Consider the following 25,029-nt stretch of genomic DNA (forward strand, 5'->3'; position numbering starts at 1 on the left):
CAATGTCCATAATCCCACCCCCTTCTCCCAAATCCCCTCCCCCCAGCAACCCTCAGTTTGTTTTGTGAGATTAAGAGTCACTTATGGTTTGTCTCCCTCCCAATCCCATCTTGTTTCATTTATTCTTCTCCTACCCACTTAAGCCCCCATGTTGCATCACCACTTCCTCATATCAGGGAGATCATATGATATTTTATTTTTTTATTTAGATTCTTCAGCAGTTGAAATACAGACTTGTAAGTTTGCAAATTCTCAAGTCCATATTTTAAGTGTGTTTATTGACTATATGTTTTATGATGCTACATAGCAGTCTGTTCTGTAACTATTGTATTTTTAAAATATCATTATACTTGGAATAACAAAGAAAGAAGAAGGTATTGCCTGAAAAAGGAAGGAGAAGGGAAAGGTAGAGAGAAGAGAGAAATAAAAGAATGCTTGGAATTACAAATGGAATGGATCAGAGATGTAGAAGAGGGACTGCCCAAGCATTAAATGGAACGGGATGAAAAAGATGAGGCGGGACGCTGGCGAGGAACAGCGACAGGAACTAAGGAGAGCTGTGCCAGCTCCATCCATTAGGATGAGCAGATGATTGTGGAGACAGGGAAACAAACAGGTGTGCATTCCCAGCAGTGTTACTGAGGGCTGATTCTAGTGTCTGGAGCCAGCATGCTAGAACTTAATCCTGGTAGAAAACAGTTTTTTTTTTTTTTTTTTTTTTTCCCAAACTCGGACCTATATTAGAATCAGATGGTGGGTTAGTTAAAATACAGTTTGCTAGGGCCTGCCCCTAGAGTTTCTAAGTGAATAGGTCTGGGGTGAGATTTGAGAATTTGTATTTCTAGCATTTTCCTGGGTAATGCTGAACATACTGATCAGAATCAATCCTTCGAAAATCACCATTATGTACCATTCATACTCTCATGGCCCTCCTGTTCTTTCAATGTTTAGGGGTTTGATGACAGAGGAAGACAGCCACCAAATAATGAGTACGGGTCACGGATACAATGGGCTGTAAGGGTCATTGCTCAAAAATTTATTTAACACCTCAGTCCGGTGCCTTGATGCCCACAGGAATCCAGGAAAGCCAAGACATCACACTTGAGCCCTCCATCCAGGATGGGTCTGAGGGATGGCTGCTAGGATAGAGTAGATGTTCCTGTTAGATCTGGCAGAAGAGATTAACGACACATATGGAGTGGGCTTCAGACTCTCTCATGGACCTGGCAGTTGGGAGTAGAGCAAGTGTCATATAGAAATGCACTACTGGCACAGAACATAGGAGCCAGAGGGATAGATTTTGAGAAGATGAAGGCCACTGCTTTGTTGCACAGTGTGGTGAATGGTGGTGTCCCAAGAATTCATGTGGAGAAGAATCAAAGGGGAAATGAGATTTACAAAGTGAGATGTGACAAGAGTTTCAGTAAGATAAGGGACAAAAAGTCTAGTTTTGGCAATAAGGGAACTAAAGTTAGAAGAGTTTTGGTAAAGTGATCCTGTGGTCCTGATAGCAGTAAGATGGCTTTGGGCTTATGAGGTAATGGAAGGAGAAGTAGAGAGCTTTTCAAATGCTTGAGTATGCAGGGGACAAACTAGAAGATCTGAATACTTTTTGCAATTTATGGGTGGAAAAAAGCTTCACCATTTTTATCTGCTGAGAGTAAAGATCTGGTAAGGTGAGAGTCTGAAGACACAGGAGGAAAGGGGTAATTAATTCCAGAAGAGGAAGGGGTAATTGATTTTGTAAGTTTCTTTAGGAAGTCAGAGGGTTTCCGTGTTTAGAGCATCAAGGAGCTATTAAATGTCACATGCTGTTTCCAAGGTCTTTCTTGGGATTATTGTTATAGGTATGTGATAATTTATTTTAATATTTTCCTTTTGTCTCAGCTATAAAGGGAAATTACAGTTTGGAGGAGCTTAGGCCAATTTTTTATTTTTTTTCTCAACTTACCCAAGGTATTGTTATTTATCATCACTCTCTTCTTGTATATTTCCATTAGGTGAATAATTGGTCACCAACTAAGAAATTTCCCAACACAGACTTTTTTGGTTGTTTTGCTTTTGTTCTTGCTGCCTTTTAGGTGGTGTATTTGATTTATTTTTTCCTATGATATAAAAAGTAGTCTTGGAAGTACCTCAAAGTATAAAGATCAGTCTGGTTCAATTAAGTGTGTATGTTTTGCTTGTATGTTTGTTTTTGCTTTGGTCTTTTGTTTTGTTATTCTCTATTAAGTTAGAATACCAAACTTTAAAAAAAAATAATATCTGCTTACGCATTTCATGTAAAAGAAAGTGCTAATACTTGATTGTGGATCAAACCTTGGTTCTACCCTTCAGGAACACTTTCTTGGAAACCATTATATCATATCTCCTTTTACTGATTTTTTTCCCCCTAGAACATAAATAATAAATAAATAAATTCTCTTCAACCACTTGACCTTTCTATAGGTGGTTCACAGAAATCTGAACCATCTTTCAGCTGGCATGTCTGGGGTGTCCTTGCAGGATAAGGGTGGAGTTGCCAGAAAAAGAGAGAGGGAGATATTTGGGTCCAAACACAGGGCAAGTTTTTGTTTTATTTTGTTTTGCTTGTTTTTCCCCCCAAAACTGTGTGAGACTCTGTAAGGAGAGAAAAGTCAGGGGAGAAAGAGAAGTAAGGGGCTGAAAATGGAAGTTGTAAGATTCCAATGCTTGGAACAAATAAAAGCCAATAGGTTTTGCTGATTTTATTGCATTTGTGTCTTTTTTTTTTTTTTTAAATAAGTCATATGCTAACTAGTACTTGGTCGGAAGGATGAGTGATAGGCAAGCTTACACTAGCTGAGGTAGAGAGGACTTGGGAAGGAGATTGCTAGCCCTTTGAAGACTGTTTTTGAGTATTTCAAGAGTTGCAAACTCATGGAGGCATCAAGCTTGTCAATGTGTCAGCAATCAGGTTTCTTTGCAGGATTTCCATCAGACTGGATTGACGGGCTTTGCCTTAGGTGCCAGTCATTGTACTTAAACAGGGTTGGGTCTTAGAAGATTGGGCAAAAAATTTTGCCTGTGTTATCTACTAAAAATTTCACCTTTTTTGTTTGTTTGCCTGTTTTTTTAAGCTAAGTATTTAGTAACTAAGGGTAAGTCTGCATTTCTAATCTTCTGCTAAGGTTAGATTTATTTTGAGTAGGTTACTGCCAATGATACATAAATAGAAATAAGGTACACAACTTTCGGTTTGGGCTCTGGAAGGGAAAGAAGATCATGCCCTCCACTTCTCTTTTCCTTTCCTCCCTCTAACTGAAAATCAGAAGTGAGGGCATCTTAGACTGTAAAATGAAGCCAATACAGGGAAGATGACAGGGCAATATGTTAGAAGATGCATAAATCATCAGTGCTGCCCCACTGACCTACCAGTTCTCTATTGCCTGCTCAGTCATGAGATAAGGTGAAAGAGATAAGGTGGTTTTGTTTTTTTGTTTTTATTTTGAAGTACTACCTTTTGTCTTTCAGTTACAGCTGTGTATAGCCTGATCAGTACCTGTCTCAAGATCTGTCATCAATTTATTCAACAAGTATTTATTCTGTGCTATCTGCCTGGCCCTTTTCTAGTAACAGTAAATAGGAACACAGAAATCCATGCCTTCAAAGAGGATATATTCTAGTGAAGAAACTACCCAGTAAAAGGATAAATTTAGGGAAATATATAATTTTTTAAAATTTAGCATTATGGATAAAATATAGTAGGAGTAAGAGAATATTATGAAAAACTATATGCTAGCAAATTGGAAAATGGAGAAGAAATGCATAAATTCCCGGAAACATAAATTACTAAAACTGAACAGGAAGAAATAGAAAATTTGAGCAGACCAGTTACCAGAATTAAAATTGAATCAGTAATCAAAAAACTCAACAAATAAAAGTCCAGGACCAGATAGCTTTACAGGTAATTTCCACCAAACATTTAAAGAAAACTTATTGGCTATTCTTTTCAAACTATTTCAAAATATAGAAAAGGAAGGAAAAGAGATGCCTGGGTGGCTCAGTCAATTACGCACCTGCCTTGGCTCAGTTCATGATCTCAGGTCCTAGGATCAAGGCCCAGTGGGTCCTAGGAGCCTGCTTCTCCTTCTCCTGCTGCCCCTCCCCACTGCTTTCTTGATCTTTCTTTCTCTGTCAAATGAATAATTAAATCTTAAAAAAAAAAAAAAAAAAGAAAGAAAGAAAAGGAAGAAAACATCAGATTCATTGTATGAAGCCAGCATTATCTTGATACCACCCAGATAAAGACACCAGTAAAAAAGAGAACTACTGGCCAATATTCCTGATGAATAGTGATGCAAAAATTCTCAATTACATACTAGCAAACTGAATTCAACAACAAATTAAAAAAAAACATTCACCTTGATCAAGTGGGATTTATTTCCAGTTTGCTCAGTCAATGCAGAGAAAACATTTGATGAAATAAAACATCCACTGATGACAAAAACTCTCGACAAAGTAGGTTCAGAGGGACTATACCTCATTATAAAAAAGGCCACATATGAAAAACTAATAGCTAACATCATCCTCAATGGAGAAAAAGATTTTTCTCCCAAGGTCAGGAAAAAAGACCAGGATGTCCACTTCCACCACTTTTATTCAAAATAGTACTAGAAGTTCTATCTATAACAATCAGACAACAGAAAGAAGTAAAAGGCATCCCCAATCAGTATGGAAGAAATAGGTTTTCACTATTTTTAGCTGGCCAGATACTATATATAGAAAACCTAAAAGATACCACCAAAAAAAATGGCTAGAATTGATAAAATGAATTCAGTAAAGTCACAGGAAACAAAATAAATGTACAGACATCTGTTGCATTTCTATATACCAATAATAAAGGAGTAGAAAGAGAAATTAAGAAAATAATACCATTTATAACTGCACAAAAAATAGTAAGATGGGAACATTAGTCACACACACAGTAATATTAGTCATAAAAAGAATGAAATCTTGCCATTTGCAATGACATGGATGGAGCTAGAGAGCATAGTGCTAAGCAAAATAAGTCAGAGAAAGACAAATACCATATGACTTTACTCATATGTAGAATTTAAGAAACAAAAAAAGCAAAGGGAAAAAGAAGAGGCAAATCCAGAAACAGACTGTTAATTATAAGGAACAGTGGGGGTTGGGCTAAATAGGTGATGAGGATTAAGGAGTGAGTGCAGTTGCCATGATGAGCACGGGGGATGTATACTGTACACCTGAAACTAAAATAATGCTCTGTTTAACTAATGGGGATTAAAGTAAAAACTTTAAAGAGCAAAGCAAACCAAATTAATTAATTAATTAATTAATTAATTAAATAAAAACCCCAAACATAGAAACAAAAAATATGGTAGGAAAAGGGGAGGGGTAAATGCTAAATGGGAATTGACCTTTAAGATAACATTGACAGAAAAGACCTCACTAAAAAAAAAATGTGATTTTAGAGTTAAATCCTGAAGTAGGTAAGAAAGCAGCCATGCAGACATGGGATAAGGAGGGAACACTCTAGGCAGAGGCTGGATGAGTAGGAAGACCATGAGACTCTATTGTGCTTGGTATAGTAGAGGATGAGTGAAGGAGAGAGAGTCATGAGGCATGGGGCCAGGTGATAAGGGGCCAGGTATAGTAAGTCATGTTAGGGACTATGGGTCAAATGTGAAAACAATGGAGGACTCCTATCGGATGACATAATTCAATTTATATTTTAAAAGGATTATTCTGACAGAAAATAGACTGAAAGTTTCAGGGAAAGAAAGCAGGCAAATCATTTAGGAATCCTTCTAATACCACAGCTGAGAGGTGATGCTAAATGTACAGGATGTATTTTAAAGTTACAGCCAGCCGAATGGGGGACACGAGAGAAATGATTCATGAAGATCTCTTCAAAGACTGTGTTATGACTGACTAGAACAATAGATTTGTTATTAACTAATTGTTTTTTTTTTAATTAAAAAAAAAAAAAGTGGTGCCCAAAAAAACTGATCCTGAGTCTGGGAACAAGGCAATAGCCAAGTTCTGGACATATTGAGTTTCGGATGCCTGTTAAGATATCTGAACAGATGATAGTTGTCTTTCTCTGCTTGACTTATTTCACTAAGCATGATACGCTCTAGTTCCATCCATGGTGATGCAACATGGGGGCTTCAGTGGGTAGGAGAAGAATCAATGAAACAAGATGGGATTGGGAGGGAGACAAACCATAAGTGACTCTTAATCTCACCAAACAAACTGAGGGTTGCTGGGGGGAGGGGGGTTGGGAGAAGGGGGGTAGGATTATGGACATTGGGGAGGGTATGTGCTTTGGTGAGTGCTGTGAAGTGTGTAAACCTGGCGATTCACAGACCTGTACCCCTGGGGATAAAAATATATGTTTATAAAAAATAAAAAAAAATTAAAAAAAAAAAGATATCTGAACAGAGAGTCTGAGTAAAGAATGGTATACGTGTCTGGAGTGTAGGGGGACTCTGAGATGGAGAAATATTTTAAGAAGTCTTCAGTATATAGCCTATATTTTAGTCATAAGTCTGAATGAAGTTCCTGGAGAGTGGAAGGTAGAAAGGGAAAGGCATTCAAGGACTAATCATGAGCTGTGGGCTTTTCTAAGATTCAAAGGTCAGGGAGAGGAGTAGGAGCAACAAAAAAGAATGAAGAATGTGGCTACTAGAAAGGCAAGATGAAAATCAAGTGACGGTGGTATCCAGGATTCTCTGAGAAGAAAATGTAATGTAAGGTATGTCTCTTCCTGGAGCTCTTCTTTCCAGGCTCTGGTTGTAGCAAAAGGCACAATTAACATGGATAGTATGTTCTATAGACATGCCACAAGTTAACGGGACCATCAACCCAGTTTAGAGGTGGATGAAACGCTATGTAACGAAGCCTAGAAACATAAAACAACTTGATGGGGTGCCTGAGTGGCTCAGTGAGTTGAGCCTCTGCCTTCGGTTCAGATCATGATCTCAGGGTCCTGGGGTCGAGACCTGCCTCAGGCTCTCTGCTCAGAGGGGAGCCTGCCCCCCCACCAACCTGCCTTTCTGCCTACTTGTAATCTCTGTTTGTCAAGTAAATAAGTAAAATCTTTAAATAAATAAATAAATAAAAATAAATAAAACAACTTGATTTCGCAGAGAGTTGACAATTTGGAAGCATGACTACAACCAGCCTAGAGTGTAGAATATGAAAATTCCTGCGGATCTGTATGTTGTAACCTTTAATTCAACTACCAGTGCTTTTGACACCCTGCTTAGAAATGTGAAGAAGCTAACCTGGACAGCTTGCCCCACCATCTTCAAGAGATTAGTTGTGAGAGTAAATTTAAGCCATGATACCTCCCTTACAAAGCGATGTTGAGCCTGTAACAATACACAGGTACTGATGATGGTCCTTAGCCTGTGAATTCCCATGCCATTCATGTGTAAAATTCAGAATAAGCAATTTTCCTACCTTTGCATTATAGTATAATTTACCACTTTAAATGCTATTTGCTTTTTCTATATTACTGTGTCTTGCCTCCCTCATTTGAAACTACGTGTCTTAAAGACCGGAATAATGTTTTAAAACTTTTTATATTGCCCTCTTCACTCCTTCTCCTTCTTTTTGCTTTCACAACACTAGTCTTCACGAGAACATTTTCTAAAAACTTTGTTGTTATTGTTGTTGTTTTTATCATCCCTTTACTTCTTAAAACTTAAACATATTTCTATTAATTATTTGGTAACATAGTCTCTAGTTCTGTTTACCATTATTCTAAGGCTTGTACTGCTATTATTTTGAACACAAGATAAAGGTATTTTTTAAAAAAACTCTGCAATAGTGGGTAAGTTTTAATGAGTTGATTATTGTTCTTTAACACTGCTGATGTGAAGATATTATAATGTATTCTTTTTTTAATGTTCTCCAGGAATTCTAAATGAGTTTTATAGTAATTATGAGTCTCATCCAAATATCTCATCACTGTATTTACTTCATCTTTCCAATGCCAGATAAAAGAATGATTGATATGTATGAATATTATGTCAGTGGTGCATTTCATTTGTCTGAATAAGTGATAATCTCACGAATACAATATGACAGTGTTTTCATCCTACACTGTAGTTTTGTAATGTTCATTAGATACTCAATTTCTAAAGGAAGCAATAGTGATGCCCCACCAGTGTATAGGGAGGAAAAAGTTAATGAACAGCCTTTTAAATTCATTTGCTTAGGCAATGTACTAGCTAAACAAATATACACTTGAAAACTATTAATGGGGAGCCTGGAAAAACACTTTTTTGTTTCCTTTTGTATTATTTTGCTTTTATTTGTGCTTATGTGAGCAATTTTACATTTTATTCATGCTATGTATTCATAATATATTTTTGTTAAGGATACAGGAATTAATATGCTAAAATTGCACATATTAATATTTCAGAGGGTATGACTTCTTTGTTCCCTCAATTTGTGAAAAATTTCAAAATAACTGAAAGAGGATTGTTGTTTCAAATCATTCTTATGGATGCCTCCTATCATTTGATTTAGCTCTAATATACAAGAAGTAATCTCACCCAGATTGTTTTTTTTCCTTTTTCTTTTTTAAAATTTAAACCTGAAAAGAAATCTTATATGGCACTAACAGATTCTGGCATCTCTAACCCAGCACTGTAACGTAAAACTCAAGGGAAAAGTCACTGGGGTGCTAACAGAAAGCAGAATTAGAATTGGCTAAATTCTAAATTCTAAATTTCTGTGAGGAAGTAATTATTATTACCCATCTTGTGATCTGATGGGAGAAATATAAGCTATTTACATGAAAAGAATGAGCTTCTTTGGGGTGCCTGGATGCTGAGTCAGTTAAGGGTCTCCCTTCAGCTCAGGTCATGATCCCAGAACCCTGGGATGTAGCCTCACGTGGGGCTTCCTGCTCAGCAGGGAGTCTGCTTCTCCCTCTCACTCTACTCCTCCACCCCCACTTGTGTGTGCTCCTCGCTGTCAAATAAATAAATAAAATCTTTAAAAAAAAAAAAAAGAATAAGCTTCTTTAACCTAGAGAGGTCTTGTGCACTAAATATCAGTATTTCAAAAACCACTTTAGGTATTCATATATTTCTACAAATTGTATATTATTTAAATATATTCTTAGATTTAGATATGAGGGCCCTTGATTCATTATAAAATTTATTTAAATTTTAAAAATCCAACTTTGTTGTATTTTTATAATAATATAATATATTCAATATAATAATATGGATTTTGGACCTGTATGAAGAGTACCATTAATCCTGAGGAGAGGAGTTTAATATTTTTTTTTAAAAAGAGAGATTTGTTACAGAATTACATATTTGTTATAGAAATAATCCTCATATAAACTAAGATATTATGCAATGCTGATATTAATTCAAATGGTAACATTAAGAAAATAATTCTACATTCTATAGGGCATGACATAAAATAACATAAATGAACACTTTCATTCATGTAAGGATAATAATTTTTGACATTAATTTTTTTTAAAACTCATTGACCTTAAAATGAATGCAATTATGACCATTTAAAACAATGCTCTCTATTACATCATAAGATAATATCCATTAAAATGTATAGCTAATACTAAATTTAGTCACAAATTGTAAATACCAGGGCAAAAAAAATCTTTTTTTAAAGATTTATTTAACTTGAGAGAGAGAGACAGAGAGAGGGAGAGAGTAGAGGGAAGGGCAGAGGGAGAGAAGGAGGCTCCCCACAGAGCAGGGGACCCAACACAGGGCTCCATCCCAGGACCCTGAGATCATGTCCTGAATCAAAATCAAGAGTCTGATGCTTAACCCACTGAGCTACTTAGGCACCCCTCCTCCCCCAAATCTGCATTACTTCTTGACTAGGTGTGCTAACAGACATTACTACATACAATGCTGAGTATAATCCTTGAGAGTGATTACATTACTTGTTTTCAAAAATCATTTTAACAGTGTCTGATTGTCAATTCATCACTTTAATATGATCGAAACACCAATGTAGTTCTCCTCGTTTTTACAAATGTTCTTTGGAACATTTGGTATTAATAATAACTATAATATCTAAAATTTGCATAACTATATATGTATCAGATACTGTGATATGCTCCTTCCAAATATTAACTAATTTGATTCCCCACAACCAAATTCTAAGAAATAAAATATTATCACCATTTTATACTTAAGAAAATTGAAGCACAGATTACTTATCCAAAGTCACTCACAGCTAGAATCTGATAGGACAGGACTCAAACCCAAGGTAGCCTGGCTCCAGAGTCATTCTTGTTAATCACAATGCTATTGTGCCTCTTAAAATTTAGTGCAATTTTGAAACATACATTTTAATGTGCACAGAAATCTATGCATCTAGACTCATGACCCTCATTTATAGAAACACAAAGACTACCACGTAAAAAATAGAAGTGTGTATTCTTAAATATAAGATATTTCAGCAAAAATCATTAAACTTTTTATTTTTATGTAGGTATTTTCATCAGCAAGTAATTTTTCTTTAGTTTTCTTATCTTTTCTTCTCTCTCTCTCCCTCCCTCTCTCTTTTTTTAAAACAACACCTTTGGGGCACTGGTAAAAAGAGCAAGGTTATTGACAGTAGTGGTGATCACACAAGATTACAATCCACATGACTTCAGGGCTCAGGCAGGTAATGAAAATGATTAAATATATAAGACAATAGGGACTAATGGATCCACTGGTAAATTACAGACATAGCAGTCTCTCTCTACACACTTCAGATTCACTGCTTTTATGGTATGCACCAAACAACAAGTCTATGACTGATGTCAGCCTCGAGCCTTCAATTTTGCGGCATATTTCTGCTTTAGAATTCTGTTAAGTGTTCCAAGTATTCCTCTTGATGGTTTAAATGACTTCGATAGAAATTATTTTAGAAATGACTATTTGGTCAGATCTCAAGGCATAATATCAGCAGGCATTTCCTTTGTTATTCTTTCTGACAAATTTTAGTAGCCTTTTATTTTCATATGGTAGAAAACCTTCCCAAAGACTCTTCTTTCTAACGCCCAGGAATATTCCACCCTAAAACATCTGCTCTAACATGCATTTATTAGGAATTGTTTCATAAGCTCATTCAGTCTTTTCACCAAAGTCCTCTTCTGTTTATACACTCATTCTGAGATTATGTCTTTTATGTGTGAGTGTTGGTTAAAACGCTGTTTTCCACCTGTCTTGGAGCCTACATTCCCACGAAACCAATAGAAACATTACTTCTATTTAACTCCAGGATTGCCATTACAAATAATTCTTGTGACCCTCCATAGCAAAAATGAAATGGGGCTTTTTTCTGCTTCTTCTAGTTCAGAACATAAAGTTGCAGTGAACTAGCTTTTGTGTATTATAGTTATTTGTGCACTGCTTGTTTGCTCTGGCGTTCTGGTGAACTTCTCTATTCAGTCCTGACCGCTGGTATGTGGATTAATCCATAAGACTGAGATTGAAGTTAGAGAGACCAGTTAGAGTTTGTAATAATCTAAGTACAGGTAAGAAGAACTGGAACTGAGGAGATAATAGAAAAGGAGTGATAAAAATTGGAAAGTTGGTATGGATTATTTTAAATCCCTTCTCATAGATTTGCTGTTGACATTTGAGTATTTAGGAAGGAAGGAAGAAAACAGCCCAAAGAAACCAATATTTCTGTTTCCAGTATTTCTGTTTCCTGAGCAGTGAATGCCAAGTTATCCTTTCCCCCCACCCCTGAGGGAAAAAGAGCTTAACGTACTTGTAAAACAGGATATAATGCCACTTTGATGAAGCTTTTTCAAGAATAACTAGTACATGAAACATGAACAATTTGTCTATTTAAGATTTAACTAGGATGGCACCTGGTGTTCGGAAGGATTCATTGACATGAATTTTAAAGTTGAAAATGCTAGATAAGCCATCATAAAATATAGACAGTCAAAATAAATGAGACGGACTCTTAAGGTATAAACTATTCACAGGAACATTTCAACCCTAAAACTATGCAGCCTTTAAAAGTGAGTAATATGGGTATTTCTAGGTTTCATTAGAGTGAATTTATTTAATTAAGAACAAGTCTTAGTGATAAGCACTCTTTGAAATCTAATAGCGCAGTAATGAAAAGAAAAGCAAGGAAATAATTATGTTGGATTTATAGGTGATTATGGAGATCTTCGGATAAGAATGCTTTTAAACAAGATATGTGATTCTCATTATATCATATAAGCTTTAAATCTCTTTTAGCAGCTGGATCTAGTAGGTTGTATTTTGGATTAATTATAATCATATACATGCAAAAAAGATACATTACAGCCAGATACATTATTGCTCAGCAAAATTCAGAAAGGCTGTAAAATAGGAGACAACACATTTTAATAAGACTTGATTCTCCACTGTTTCAAATGAGTGAGACCAGGAATTTCTCTGAACTTTCCATATTGGCAGTTCCAGAAATCTCTCTATGCTTTACAACCCAGTTCTTTGGGTGACAGGATTTTACTTTGAGCTCCAGCATGTCCCTGGGATTCCCACTTTCTTAGAGAGCCCTCCCAGCGTCGGCTCTGTACCCAGACTTCAGTTAGTCGCTGCTTTGCTCCTGCTGGAAGCCTGGAACACCTCTGGTGGGACTTTGCCCACTTTCCTGTTGTGACCTAACCTTTTGGACAGCTGTAGACTCCTAACACTCTGTGGGGGTCCTGTGTGCCTCAGGGGTATTTCTCTCAGCTTGGTGCTCTGTCTGGTACAGCCTTTTGCAGCCTTCTCTGCTTTGCACACTTGAGGCAGACCTTTCAGCACTGTGGACCTGCTCTCAGCCTTCTCCATGACAAGACCCTGTGTATTCAGTAAACAGCCTGTGGGAAAGAGTTGGCAGTCTGATGAGATCACACAAGGTGACTGGGGCTTTTCAGAATTCTACTCCCTAATCTCAGCCCCACAAGTGGCGGTTTAAATTGTTACAGGTTCTGCTGTCTGTCTTTTTTACGGCAGGTTTTGCTCTTGCATTCACATGGCCCTAAAGGTCAGTAGCCATGGGTCACTTCTGCCCTAGGAAACATTGATCTCCATGTAGAACTTATTACTACCTTGAGCTTTCTTTAAATCCTTAACTCCATGAATGGGCTTTGAAATACATATATATTTTTTAAGATTTCATTTATTTATTTGACAGAGAGAGACACAGCGAGAGAGCACAAGCAGGGGGAATGGGAGAGGGAGAAACAGGCTCCCCTCTGAGCAGGGAGCCTGACACAGGACTCAATCCCAGGACCCTAGGATCATGACCTGGGCCAAAGGCAGATGCTCAACAACTGAGTCGCCCAGGCGCCCCTAAGACACATATGTTTTTATAGGTTATCTGACTTGTTCTCGTTAACTGTAACTGTAAGTAGTTCTGTGAAGACATATTTACATGGTTTCCAATTATTAGAAAATTAAAATTAATGTTATAATAAATTCTGTTATCAACCTCTTTTGGTGTATTTGTGTGTGTATGTGTGTGTGTGTGTGTGTGTGTGTAAATACCTCTTGGGTATATCTTTAGGAATGGACTTCTGGATCATAGACTATAGGTAAGTCATACATTTTAATTCTACAGACATTTTATACTCCATGATATTGTTTTTGTGCTTGAAGTTATGATTTACTTATATTTGCCCACATATTTTTTTTCTTTCCATTACTCTATTCTTCAATGATTTTAGGGTTTTTCTCTGTTTTCATCTTTTTGCACCAAAAGAACTACTTTTAGTAATACTTTCAAATAAGAGTCTACAGCTGATGAAGTCACTGTTTTACTCTGGTTCCAGATACTTACTTTATTCTTCAGTCCAAAAGATATGGGTTATAGAATTTTTTTTTAAGATTTTATTTATTTATTTGACAGAGAGAGAGATCACAAATAGGCAGAGAGACAGACAGAGAGAGAGATGAGGAGAAGCAGGCTCCCTGCTGAGCAGAGAGCCCTATGCGGGACTCGATCCCAGGCCCCTGGTAGAGGCTTAACCCACTGAGCCACCCAGGCGCCCCTGGGTTATAGAATTCTTTTTGGCAGTAAAGGTTAGTCCATTATCTTCTGGCTTTCATCATTTCAGTTGATAATAGTTAATTGTCAATTTTATTGTTGCTCCATGAAGGCTAAACCTCTCCTAATGCCACCCCCCAGCTGCTTTTCAGTTTTTAATTTCTTTTTACCTTATGTTTTAATATGCTCAGGTAGCTTATGCTTGTTTGGTTGCCTGTGTTTCCCTGCTTGACATCTATAATAATTCTTGAATCTATAGATGATGCATTTTATCATTTTTAGAAAGTCTCAATCATTTCTTCAAGTATTATGTTAATATCACCTTCTCTCTTCTGTTTTTCTTCAGTTACAATTACACAAATTAGACCTTATTCTCTATTAGAAAAAATATTAGACAATTTTATCTTTTTCTTCCTCCATTTTTTTCACTTAAAAAATTCTTCTGGTGCCTTATTCTAGATATTTTCTCCTGAACTTTATTCTAATCATCTATTCTTTACCTAATCCATGGATCAGTGATCTTCTTTTGTAAAAGTCTAGATAGTAAATATCTTATGCTTTGTAGGATATACAGGTTAGAAAACTCTGCATGTAATACACAAAGAGTCATAGACATTATGTAACCAGGTGGAAATAACTGTGTGCCAATAAAATATTAGCTATTAAGTATTCCATATTTGGACCATAGTCTGTAATTTAACAATCCCATGTCTAATATAATCTTTAGAGTTCATACTTTCTATTACTATATTTTTTTATATCTAGACTTTATATTTGACCATTTTTACAGTCTCTAGTTCTCTGGTGAAATATTTTCTGAGCACATTAATTGTTATTTTAACATTTGTTTATGATAATTTCAACATCTGAATCAATTCTAATTCTATTGGTTTTTTGTTTTTTGTTTTTTGTTTTTTTTCCCTCTTAGCCATATCTCTTGCTGTATCTGTTAACTTTTCAGGAAGCTGAAGTCTTAGTATGAAAACCAGTAAAGGCTCTATCTAGATAAAACATTATCTTGAGCATGTAGTCACCACAGAGACACAGCACCTTAATACAAAGCAGGTTAAACTAGATCAAGGCTGAGTTTTAGTGCCTTTAAGACCTGGTGTATTTCTGTTTCTCCCTTATTCCCATGGTTATTTATTTCCAGGAGTCCCAAGTGAAAGTTTTGGGGATTTATTAGGGTCCCTATTCAGGGGCAAGCCCTGAATGCTGCATTTTTCTCTTCTGTATTATGTACTGCTGATAACTGCATTTAAGTCTTCACTTCTTTACTATTGGATTCTGTATGGCGTACCTGTACCTTCCCAGCTTATGAATTGGTAAGTGTCTAGAGAAGATATACAGTGCTTGCTTACTTGGTCTTTCTTTCCCAAAGAGATCTCATTACTGTATCCTGGCTGTCTTGGAAGTCCTGGACTTCTGGATTTCACCTACCAGTCTTAAGAAATGGGGAGGAACTTTATTTAGGTTTTCAGTCTCTTAGCAGCCATTCTGCTTGCTCTGCTTCTTAGCTTCTCTCTCATCTTAGAATTGGATATATATGCCTTCTAGTGAAGAATGGCATAGGGTATCATGTTATCTTCTCTTGGGATTATGACCTTTCATGTACTTACTTGCTACTCTTTGAATGCCTTTAAATAGATGTTTGATTTTGCTGTTTGTTTGCTTCTTTGATTAACTTCTAGCTCCCTGGTTTTTGTTTTGGTTTGAGAGGATTGTTATAAGCTAGACCGCCATTACAGAGGAATGAAAATTTACGTATTACTTTTAAATCTCTTGAAAATAATTCAACATGATCTTTCCCCCTCTTTTTATCACTCTTGCAATTTATTTTCAGTTTGCTATAGCAAAATCATGCTCTGCATTTTTCTTCTCTGCTCCGTATCTGAGTAGGTCCTTCAAGTTGTATTACCCACATTTCCTTGCTGTCTGGCTTCCTGTTGGCTTTGGAGAGGGGGAAGCATCAACAGGGAATCAAAGCATGGCAGCTGAAAGGCTGAAGCATTCCTTCCTTTCTTCATGTAAAGCATTTTCAACCTTTGCCCACAGGTTCTCTGGGGAGGCTGCTTTTACCTAGGTCTAGCTTCCATTTGGTTAGTGTCCTCTTGTTCTGCCCCTTTGATGTACTTTAGGCCTAAGGGTAGGTGGTTGGGTTTCTTGCTATTGCTTAAAACTTGATGTTTAGCTTGACCTTGGTTATTCCCTTAATCCAACAAGTTACCCTTTTAATAGCCCCTTAGTTAACGTTTCATCAGTTAATCTTTTGAATAAGCCATCTGCTCAGACCCTGACGGATACACTTTCATGTTCCTCATTGGGGTTATTAGAGGGATTTTTGAGGATATATAGCTAGGATGGTTAAGTTCTTGCCCCAAACTATGGACCTTTTAACTAATGCACACTTGTATTTGACAGAGTAAAACCTGAAAGATAATAAATAGTAATAATTTTATGAGAAGAACTCCTCAAATACAAGTGTACATTAATGGGAATTGTACAGCTGTAAGACACAGGATTAAAAAACAAAACATTAGTTATAAAGCAGAACAAGAAACATAGAGTTGTTAAGTAAGATTCCAAGTGGCAATGTACTACAAAGATAAGTCAGTAATTAAAATGCATTGGCCTGGACTAAAATGGGATGGAAAAAGCTCATCTGGCTTTAGTTTGTCAGTGTCATTGACTTTGAGTATTTTTCATTACTACAACAATTAGTCCAAGATTTGCAGCTCTTCCCTTGCCATGCTGACCTTTTTACATTGATTCTTTTTACCTGCTGCTAAGATACAAAATCAATATAATCAAGCAGGCAAATCACTTGATACTGAAATTGTGTGATAATAAAGGAGAAAATCTAGTTGCCCAGTGTCCTTGGATGTGCTTTTTCATGTATAAAGACAGGCACATACGCCTACTTTAAAGTAGGCCGGATTTACACTCCCATATCTAATATAGGACCTTTATTTTTAAAGGAGTGCTACTGGACAGAAGCCAATGAGCAGATATGTCAGGTTCACTTTTGATACCATCGGTCTTTGATGACATCATATGGTATTTCTTTTTTCTTTTACTTGTATGATAGTTTTGTTAGATTTCCGCCATTCCTCACTTTTCTCCTATTTCTGCATTTCATCTGATATAGAGCTAGTTGAAACCAGATCTATAATGGAACATTTTTAAAGGGATGATGCAAGGGGATGGTGTACCCCGGTCATTTTTCTTCCTTTTCCATCTTCCAGGCTTGTGGAAGACATGCTGGTTATTTGAAGTATTAATAGCAGCCCCCTCAAGCTCTGTGTTTTTCCTGCCACAGTCCTGGATCTTGTTCACAAAAATCCAGAGCAAATTGCTTCCTTGGTAGGAGTGCTCTGACAATTCCTTAAGTCATAGTATGTTGGCCATCATACACATCTATGTATCAGTCAGCTTTACTATACTACTAAACAATCTGTATTTTAAAAAAGGCTGGAGTACTTGTAACATTTGTGAAAAATCATATTTATTTATTTATTTATTTTCAGTTAACCAGAATGTAACACATCATTAGTTTTTGATGTAATGTTCAACAATTCAGTTTCATATAACACCTAGCGCTTATCACAACACATGGTCTCCTTAATACCCATCACCTGGTTCCCCCCTCTTCCCACCCCAATCTGTTCTGTAACCCTTAGTTTGTTTCCTGGAGTCCAGAAACCATGAAAGCATGGTTTGTCTCCCTGTCTGATTATTTCCCATTCAGTTTTCACACCCTTCCCCTATGGTCCTCCACTCTATTCCTTAAATTCTACATAAAAATCATTTTTAGAACCCTGAGATCTATTTGGAAATCTTCATTATTACCATTTTACCTTCTGAGAAAGAATATATATCCTATAGGGATTCCTAAGATTTAGGTATTTGCTGGAAATTATATTTTATTTAGGTATGTTATGTGTTAATCAATTTTAAGAGTCATAAAACATATATACTGATTGAAGATTGTAGTACATTTCCTTTTGAATATTTCATCAAAATTAAGTTTTCTAAAGTTACTCTTTAAAATAGTGGTGATATATTTTATAATCATTATTATGAATCCAGGAATCAACTCAGTAACAGGAAAATTTTAAAAATTTACAACACATTATTTCCCTTTGGAAGCAATCTTCACATAACTCATCTATGATAATGATATTACATATTCTCAAAATGTAATGCATTAACGTTAACTGGTGATAAGTTGAGATATTCATTCTTAATGTCTGGTTGGAAACTAGTCCCAGATTTTTAAAATTGCTGTTTAACAAATTATACAAGTCTTATATAGAATAATATATTTTTATAGCTTATTTGTAATTCATTCCATGAATAGGGCAGATGGGGCTAGTTGGAATTGTCATCTCAACTAGTGCCTTGTATTTGCTGAGATTGGGTCTCATGACTGTAATATAAAAATGCATTCTGACTAAAGACCGGTTGTTTATCTCAACTTTTAGTGGAAAAAGAGTGATCAGTGTTGGTGTTTAAATTATGAAAATATTTCAGAATTGAACTGCAGTTGAAAAGTATATTCCTTTTTTTAACTTTATTTTTTAAGAGTAGTTGAAGCTTCACAGCAGAAATGGGAGGAAGATAGAGATCTCCCTTGCATTGCCCACTGCCACACGTGCATGGCCTCTTGCATTATAAGCATCACTCACTAAAGAAGTGCATTTGTTACCAAGGATGGGCCTACATTGACCTTTAAATCATCCACAGCCCAGAATTAACCTTAAGATTCAACTTGCTGTTGTACATTATGTGGGTGTAGACAATCTTATAATGACACATATCCATCTTTCTAATCTCATATCTAGTAGTTTCACTGCCCTAAATATTCTTTGTGCTCTGTGTCTTTATCCCTCCTTCTCCCTCCAAACCCACGACAACCACTGATATTTTTACAGTCTCCATATTATTTTTCTTTTTCCAGAAATATATAGTTGTAATCATATGTATAATGGCCTTTTCAGACTGGCTTATTTCACTTAATAATATGTACTAAAGTTTCCTCCATATCTTTTCATGGCTTGGTAACTGATTTCTTCTTAGCACTGAGTAAAATTCCCTTCTCTGGTTGTACCATAGTTATCTTTCCATTTACCTACCAAAAATGAGTAAATAAAAAACTGAAGGATATCGTTGGTTGTTACCAAGTTTGGGCAATTATGAATAAAACTGCCTTAAAGATCCATGTGTATATTTTTGTGTGTCCATGTTTTACAACTTTTTTGAGTAAGTGCCAGGAAGAGTGATTGCTGGATCAAACGGTATGTTTAGTTTTGTCAGAACCTGTCAAATTATCTTCCCACATGGCTAGACCATTTTGCTTTCTCATCAGCACTACCTGAGAATTCCTATTTCTTCACATCCTCACTGGCAATTTGTGATATCAGTGTTTCAGATTTTAGTAATTCTATAAGGTGTGTTGTGTGGTATCTTACGGATTTTCCTGGTGGCATATGATGTGGAGTATTTTTCATATGCTTATTTGATATCTGTATGTATTTTTATATTTTTTAATTGGGTTGTTTTCTTAATTTTATAATTTTATGAGTTCTTGTGTATTTTGGATAGCTGTCTTTTTCAGATGTATTTTTTGCAAATAGTTTCTCCTGGTCTGTGGCTTGTCTTCTAATTCTCTTGACATTGTCTCTCACTAAACAGAAGCTTTTAATTTTAATGAAGTTCAGGTCATCAATTATTTCTTTCATGGGTTGTGCCTCATGTTATATCAAAAAAGTATCACCATATCCAAGATTGTCTAGGCATTCTCCTATGTTGTCTTCTAGGAGTTATTTTTTAAAAATATTTTATTTATTTATTTGACACAGAGAGAGAGCATGAGCAGGGTGGGAGGGAGAAGCAGGCTCCCCACTGAACAGGGAGCCTAATGTGGTGCTTGATTCCAGGACTCTGGGATCATGACCTGAGGTGAAGGCAAATGTTAAACCAACTGATCCACCCAGGTACTCCTTTTCTAGCAGTTCTATAATCCATTTTTTTTTTTGTTTAAGAATTATTCTAAGTACAAGTTCTATATAAGCACTTTTAAAAATATATCATATTAGAGAAAAATAAATGACACATTGTTTTTATGTTGGATTATATTTATATTTTTTTACTGTAAAAGTAGCCAGTGTCTTATGAAATAAAATATACTTGCATGACATCTGAAACATGGTTATTATAAGTATTTAGCATAGATACTATTGCTAATTAAAAAATTTTAAATGAAAAAATTACCTTACCTAATATAGTAAGTTATATAGTACCATCGAGGGTACTGATGGAGTCACCTTCACTTGTGGGGATAATTATTAATAATCCATAATCTTAAATTAAAGGATTATTTAGCTATTTTGTTAAAAACTTCCTGGAATTTTGTGCTATATTTTAGAAGTTCCTCCTCCTACCTACTGATGTATTCATTCATTCAACCAGAAAATATTTATTAATGACTTTTGTAGACACAAGAATGGTTCAATAGATATTTGTATTATGGATAAATGATTAAGTAGTATGAAAATGAGAGTGATATGCATTCTTTCTTTAATGAATACTTATCTATCATCTTTTATGTTTTGGCTCACTGATCCTCCATTTATGAAGAGTCTTTCATATATTAATCCTTACACTGGAACCTTTACCTGTAAGTCATATAAATAAAAGATAAGTATTTTTTCCAGACATGTGTTTTTTTAAACAAAATAAGATTTTTAAAAGACATTTTAGTGCTCAGATCCCTTTCTATCCTAAAAGGGAGAACAAATATGGTGACAGGAGTTGGTGGAACATCTTTTACTTCTTTCTGTTTGTTAGTTTGTTTGTTTTCTCTGAGAAATAGGGAAAATAAGAATCCATAAACTCAATAAAGATAGGAGACGATGTATTGTTAATTTGAGGAGAAGAGCTCTGGCCTAGTCTTCTAGAAATGTAGAAGAGTAAATGGAATAGGAAAAAGATACTGGGTACCACAGGTACCACAAAGGTAAGATGGTAAGACTCAAACTGTGACACAACTCACATGGTAATATGTTTTTCTCTAGCTGCATGAAGCTTTGTGAGTTCAGACCCCAAGGAGGAGGAAATTTGGCTTAAGCTAGGATTGTGACTTATCCAGGCAAATGGTTTGAAGGGAGCATAACATAATGGAGTTATAGTTATATGCCTGAAAGAAATTAAAACTTACCATGGAATTTAAACTAGTAATATTAGAATGAAAGCATAAGGATGGAGTGATAAAGAATACAGTAGATACACTAGAAATGATGGATTGAAAGTACAAGTGGGTCAGAGGGATTTTTGGAAGAAAGCTGGAAAGAAGGGAAATAGTGGTTGGTCAGTAGGATATTTCAGCTGAGTTCTTTTAAAGCAGTGACAATTATTGGTAATTAAAAACATAGGCATGATTATGTGAGTAGCTGAAGTATGTGGAGGACAAACCTGTTGAAGAAATGGCCATCGAGGAGCTGAGTGAAATACCAAGATCAACAGTCATCAATGTAGATAATAAAATTATCAAGGATTTTGATAAGAGTTGTCGGGGTTATAAGTTTTCAAGAAATAAGAGGACACACAAAAGAATAAGAAAAATATTATAATTATGGAGGAAGATAATGAGTATAACAAGGATAAGTAATTTCTGAAGATTATTATCAAAACCATGACATTTTAGGAAGGAGAAGGGGAGAGAGCATGATTTTAGCAATGATTTACAGGTCTTGTGACAATTTCTGAGACTCTAGAGGAACAGCTACTCTCCCCATTCACCTCCCCCAACCTTTTTTCTTGCCACCCAGGCTTTTGTGGAAAGAGTGCAATGGAGGCAAGAACCACCACTTGAGAAGACTTTAGGAGAAGTGATATCCTCAGTGGAGAGACAGTTTCAAATAAGGAAAATATTGATAAGACTGTTGAGCTAGAGGTTAATATAGGCATTTTTACCAAAGCCTGATAATGGGTTTTGAATGTCACTATACAACAGTTTCAGGAGATATATGCAGGGGCCTTACAGAATAGAATGGGAATTTGAGACTGATGTCAACATATTTAGGGGTTAAATCCCAGAAAGTCATTATGTAAATGTTAAGAAACTATGAAGATTTGCTTAATGTTGCAACGTGCTTTGTTTCTCAGGTATAAATTTTGGAAATAGATTTCATCGGTTACTTGTTTGGAAATAATTTGGTTTGGGAATAAAATGATCTGATTGATGAGTATTTTGCTTAACAGATCATCTCTTCATAAACTAACAAACATTTCAATAATTAGTATAAATAAAATAGAAACATTAAAACTGAAAATATTTTCATCTTTTTTTATTAGAGTACATTTAATGCTTTTGAATTGTTATTTTTACCCTTTTTATATATTCTAATTATTGCTGCAGTCTCTTGATGTAGAGGATTGGGATGGATAGGTAGGGTAATAAAGTTGAATTGACATTAACTCTTTATTAAATCCAAGAAATAATTTCCTGAGATAGAATGAAGTAGTATTTGTGTGTGAGAGAGAGAGAGAAAGAGAGACAGAGACAGAGGCAGAGACAGAAAGAAGTAGAAAGGGAGAGAAGTGGAGGGAGATATGGCACAGATATCTTTCATGGTATTTTTTTCATCACTGAGCTAAGCAAGCAGGGAGAAAATCACTTTTAGCTGTAGAAAGGAGAAGGTTGGCAGCTACTGAATAGAAGAAGCTGGTTAGAAGGGATCAGTAGTCAGAGAAAGAAAGAGAGAGAGAACATCTAACAATAGCTACCTAGGTTAAATGGCATTTGAAATTGCCAAGATAAGAGACCTTGGTAAAAGTACACCTTGGATCACATTATTTATTGATGGAAATAAAATATTTTTTAAGAAGTAAGTTGATAGTGGGAATTTGAGATTCATCACTTTGAAGAGGACAGGTTTATGTTTCAGTAACACAAGCATAAATTGATACAAAATGTGAGAATAAATGAACTTCTGAGCATATTATAAGACAAAAAATAAGGATTGGGTGATACTAGTTTATTCTAATTTTGAGAGAACAGACCAAACTACATAATTGAGTGCCATGTAGAAAGAAATTAATATGTCAAATTGTTCTTCAACTTTGATAAGATCTTCAACTATTTTCTGAAGTGATTTTGAATATACTAATATCATTTACTCTATGAAGTAATATGTGAATTATTGAAACAGGAGAAAAAAAATCAAACCAAGTAGAGAAAAAATTGTGGGTACTAGCAGATGTGATTTGAATCGAAGTCCATTAAATGCCATTCAACATTTTTCTACATTAAAGGAAAAAAGTAAAAAGATGTAACAACTTTTTTTTTTTAAAGATTTTATTTATTTATTTGAGAGAAAGACAGTGAGAGAGAGCATGAGCGAGGAGAAGGTCAGAGGGAGAAGCAGACTCCCCGTGGAGCTGGGAGCCTGATGTGGGACTCGATCTCGGGACTCCGGGATCATGACCTGAGCCGAAAGCAGTTGTCCAACCAACTGAGCCACCCAGGCGTCCCAAGATGTAACAACACTCTTTGTTGGTTTCAGGGGGCAAGGAAAAGGACAAACCCTGATCACGAGAAGCTTTAAACTCATTGTGTAAATGCGTAGGATAAAATAGAAAGTAATTTTTTGTGTGTGCTACCAATTCCTGAGCCTTTACAGTGTCCTGTCAGTCAAATATGCTTGCTTTACATTCACTCCAACTCTGCAGGATTAAGGTTCCATATACCTCTGATCTGCTAAGTCACATCACATATGCATCTAATTTTCAGCAACAGAAGTTCTGTTGCTATGTCTTTTTTGCTCTGATCTGCATTATATGTGACCTTTGTATGCTTACATTTTTATACATTTACAATCACTTCAGTAAGAAATCAGAAAATTTATGCTATTTTAAGTTTGCGATATTTAACTCCAAGTACTTTTTAAATACATAAGTAAAAATAAATTAAAAACATAAACGTATTACTGACAAATGAAGGAAATATTGAAATGTTGCAATTTGTCTTGGTTTCACTACATGAACCAAGATTCACATTTATAATTGTATATTAACTATGGCATACAGAATGAAAATAAATGGGAAAAATTCTCTAAAAAGAATCAAAACCAATTACTCTATTTTTACTCTTTAAGAACATAATTATAGATATTCTAGGTGAAGAACTTTACTTGGTGATTTGGAGATTATAAAGATGGATTAGACAGTGATCCCTGACTTCTAGGGGCATAGAACTTAGTAAAAAAAAATAACTCATGAAATAAAGAACCATAAGATCTTTGATAGAAGAAGCTCCATGCATCACAAAGTTATGGGCAAAATAACCTGGGTATTTAGGGAAAAAAAAAGAATGAAGGTTTTTCTTTGTTTCTTTGTTTTTTTCTGAGGGATTTGAAAAGCCTCTATGGAAAATTGGAATGAGGTTGGCCATCAAAGTATAGCTAAAATATGGAGTTGGTGACAGTCTCAAGGGTAAGAATGGACTATCAAGAAGGAGACGGGAACCGGAATAAATTAAAATTCTAGAACAGGAGGCTCAGCTGAGTCAGAGGACCAGAGATGTAAAACTGAGCAAAAAATGATGTGGGAAGTTGCTTAAACTTGGTTATTTCCTTCTGTAGACAGTGAGGAGATTTAAAGATTTAGACAAGGCAATGAGATGATAAGAGTAGTGAATCCAGGGGTGCCTGGGTGGCTCAGTTTGTTAAGTGTCTGCCTTTGGGTCATGTCATGATTCCAGAGTTCTGGGATTGAGCCCCACATTGCTCTCTGCTCAGGGGGGAACCTGCTTTACTTTCTGCCTGCCTCACTCTCTGTCAAACAAATAAATAAACTATTTAAAGAAAAAAAAGAGAGAGAGGTACATCAGGATTAATCTTGTAACGGTAGAATGTTTTATTAAGTGGGGAATTATTATCCAAAAAATTACAAGTAAAAATTTCTTTAAATAAATTACAATTTGATCTTCTTACCTGGAACAGAACCTGTGAA

General features: G+C 35.6%; 1 protein-coding gene across 3 annotated transcripts in view; it reads left to right on the top strand.

Moving 5' to 3' along the window:
- Positions 1 to 25,029, top strand: part of SPOCK3 (SPARC (osteonectin), cwcv and kazal like domains proteoglycan 3) — a 488,976-nt gene that overhangs the window by 93,204 nt on the left and 370,743 nt on the right. The window lies entirely within an intron of this gene.

Source organism: Mustela erminea, chromosome 2 (assembly GCF_009829155.1).
Source record: "Mustela erminea isolate mMusErm1 chromosome 2, mMusErm1.Pri, whole genome shotgun sequence".
NCBI classification, from domain to species: Eukaryota; Metazoa; Chordata; class Mammalia; order Carnivora; family Mustelidae; genus Mustela; species Mustela erminea.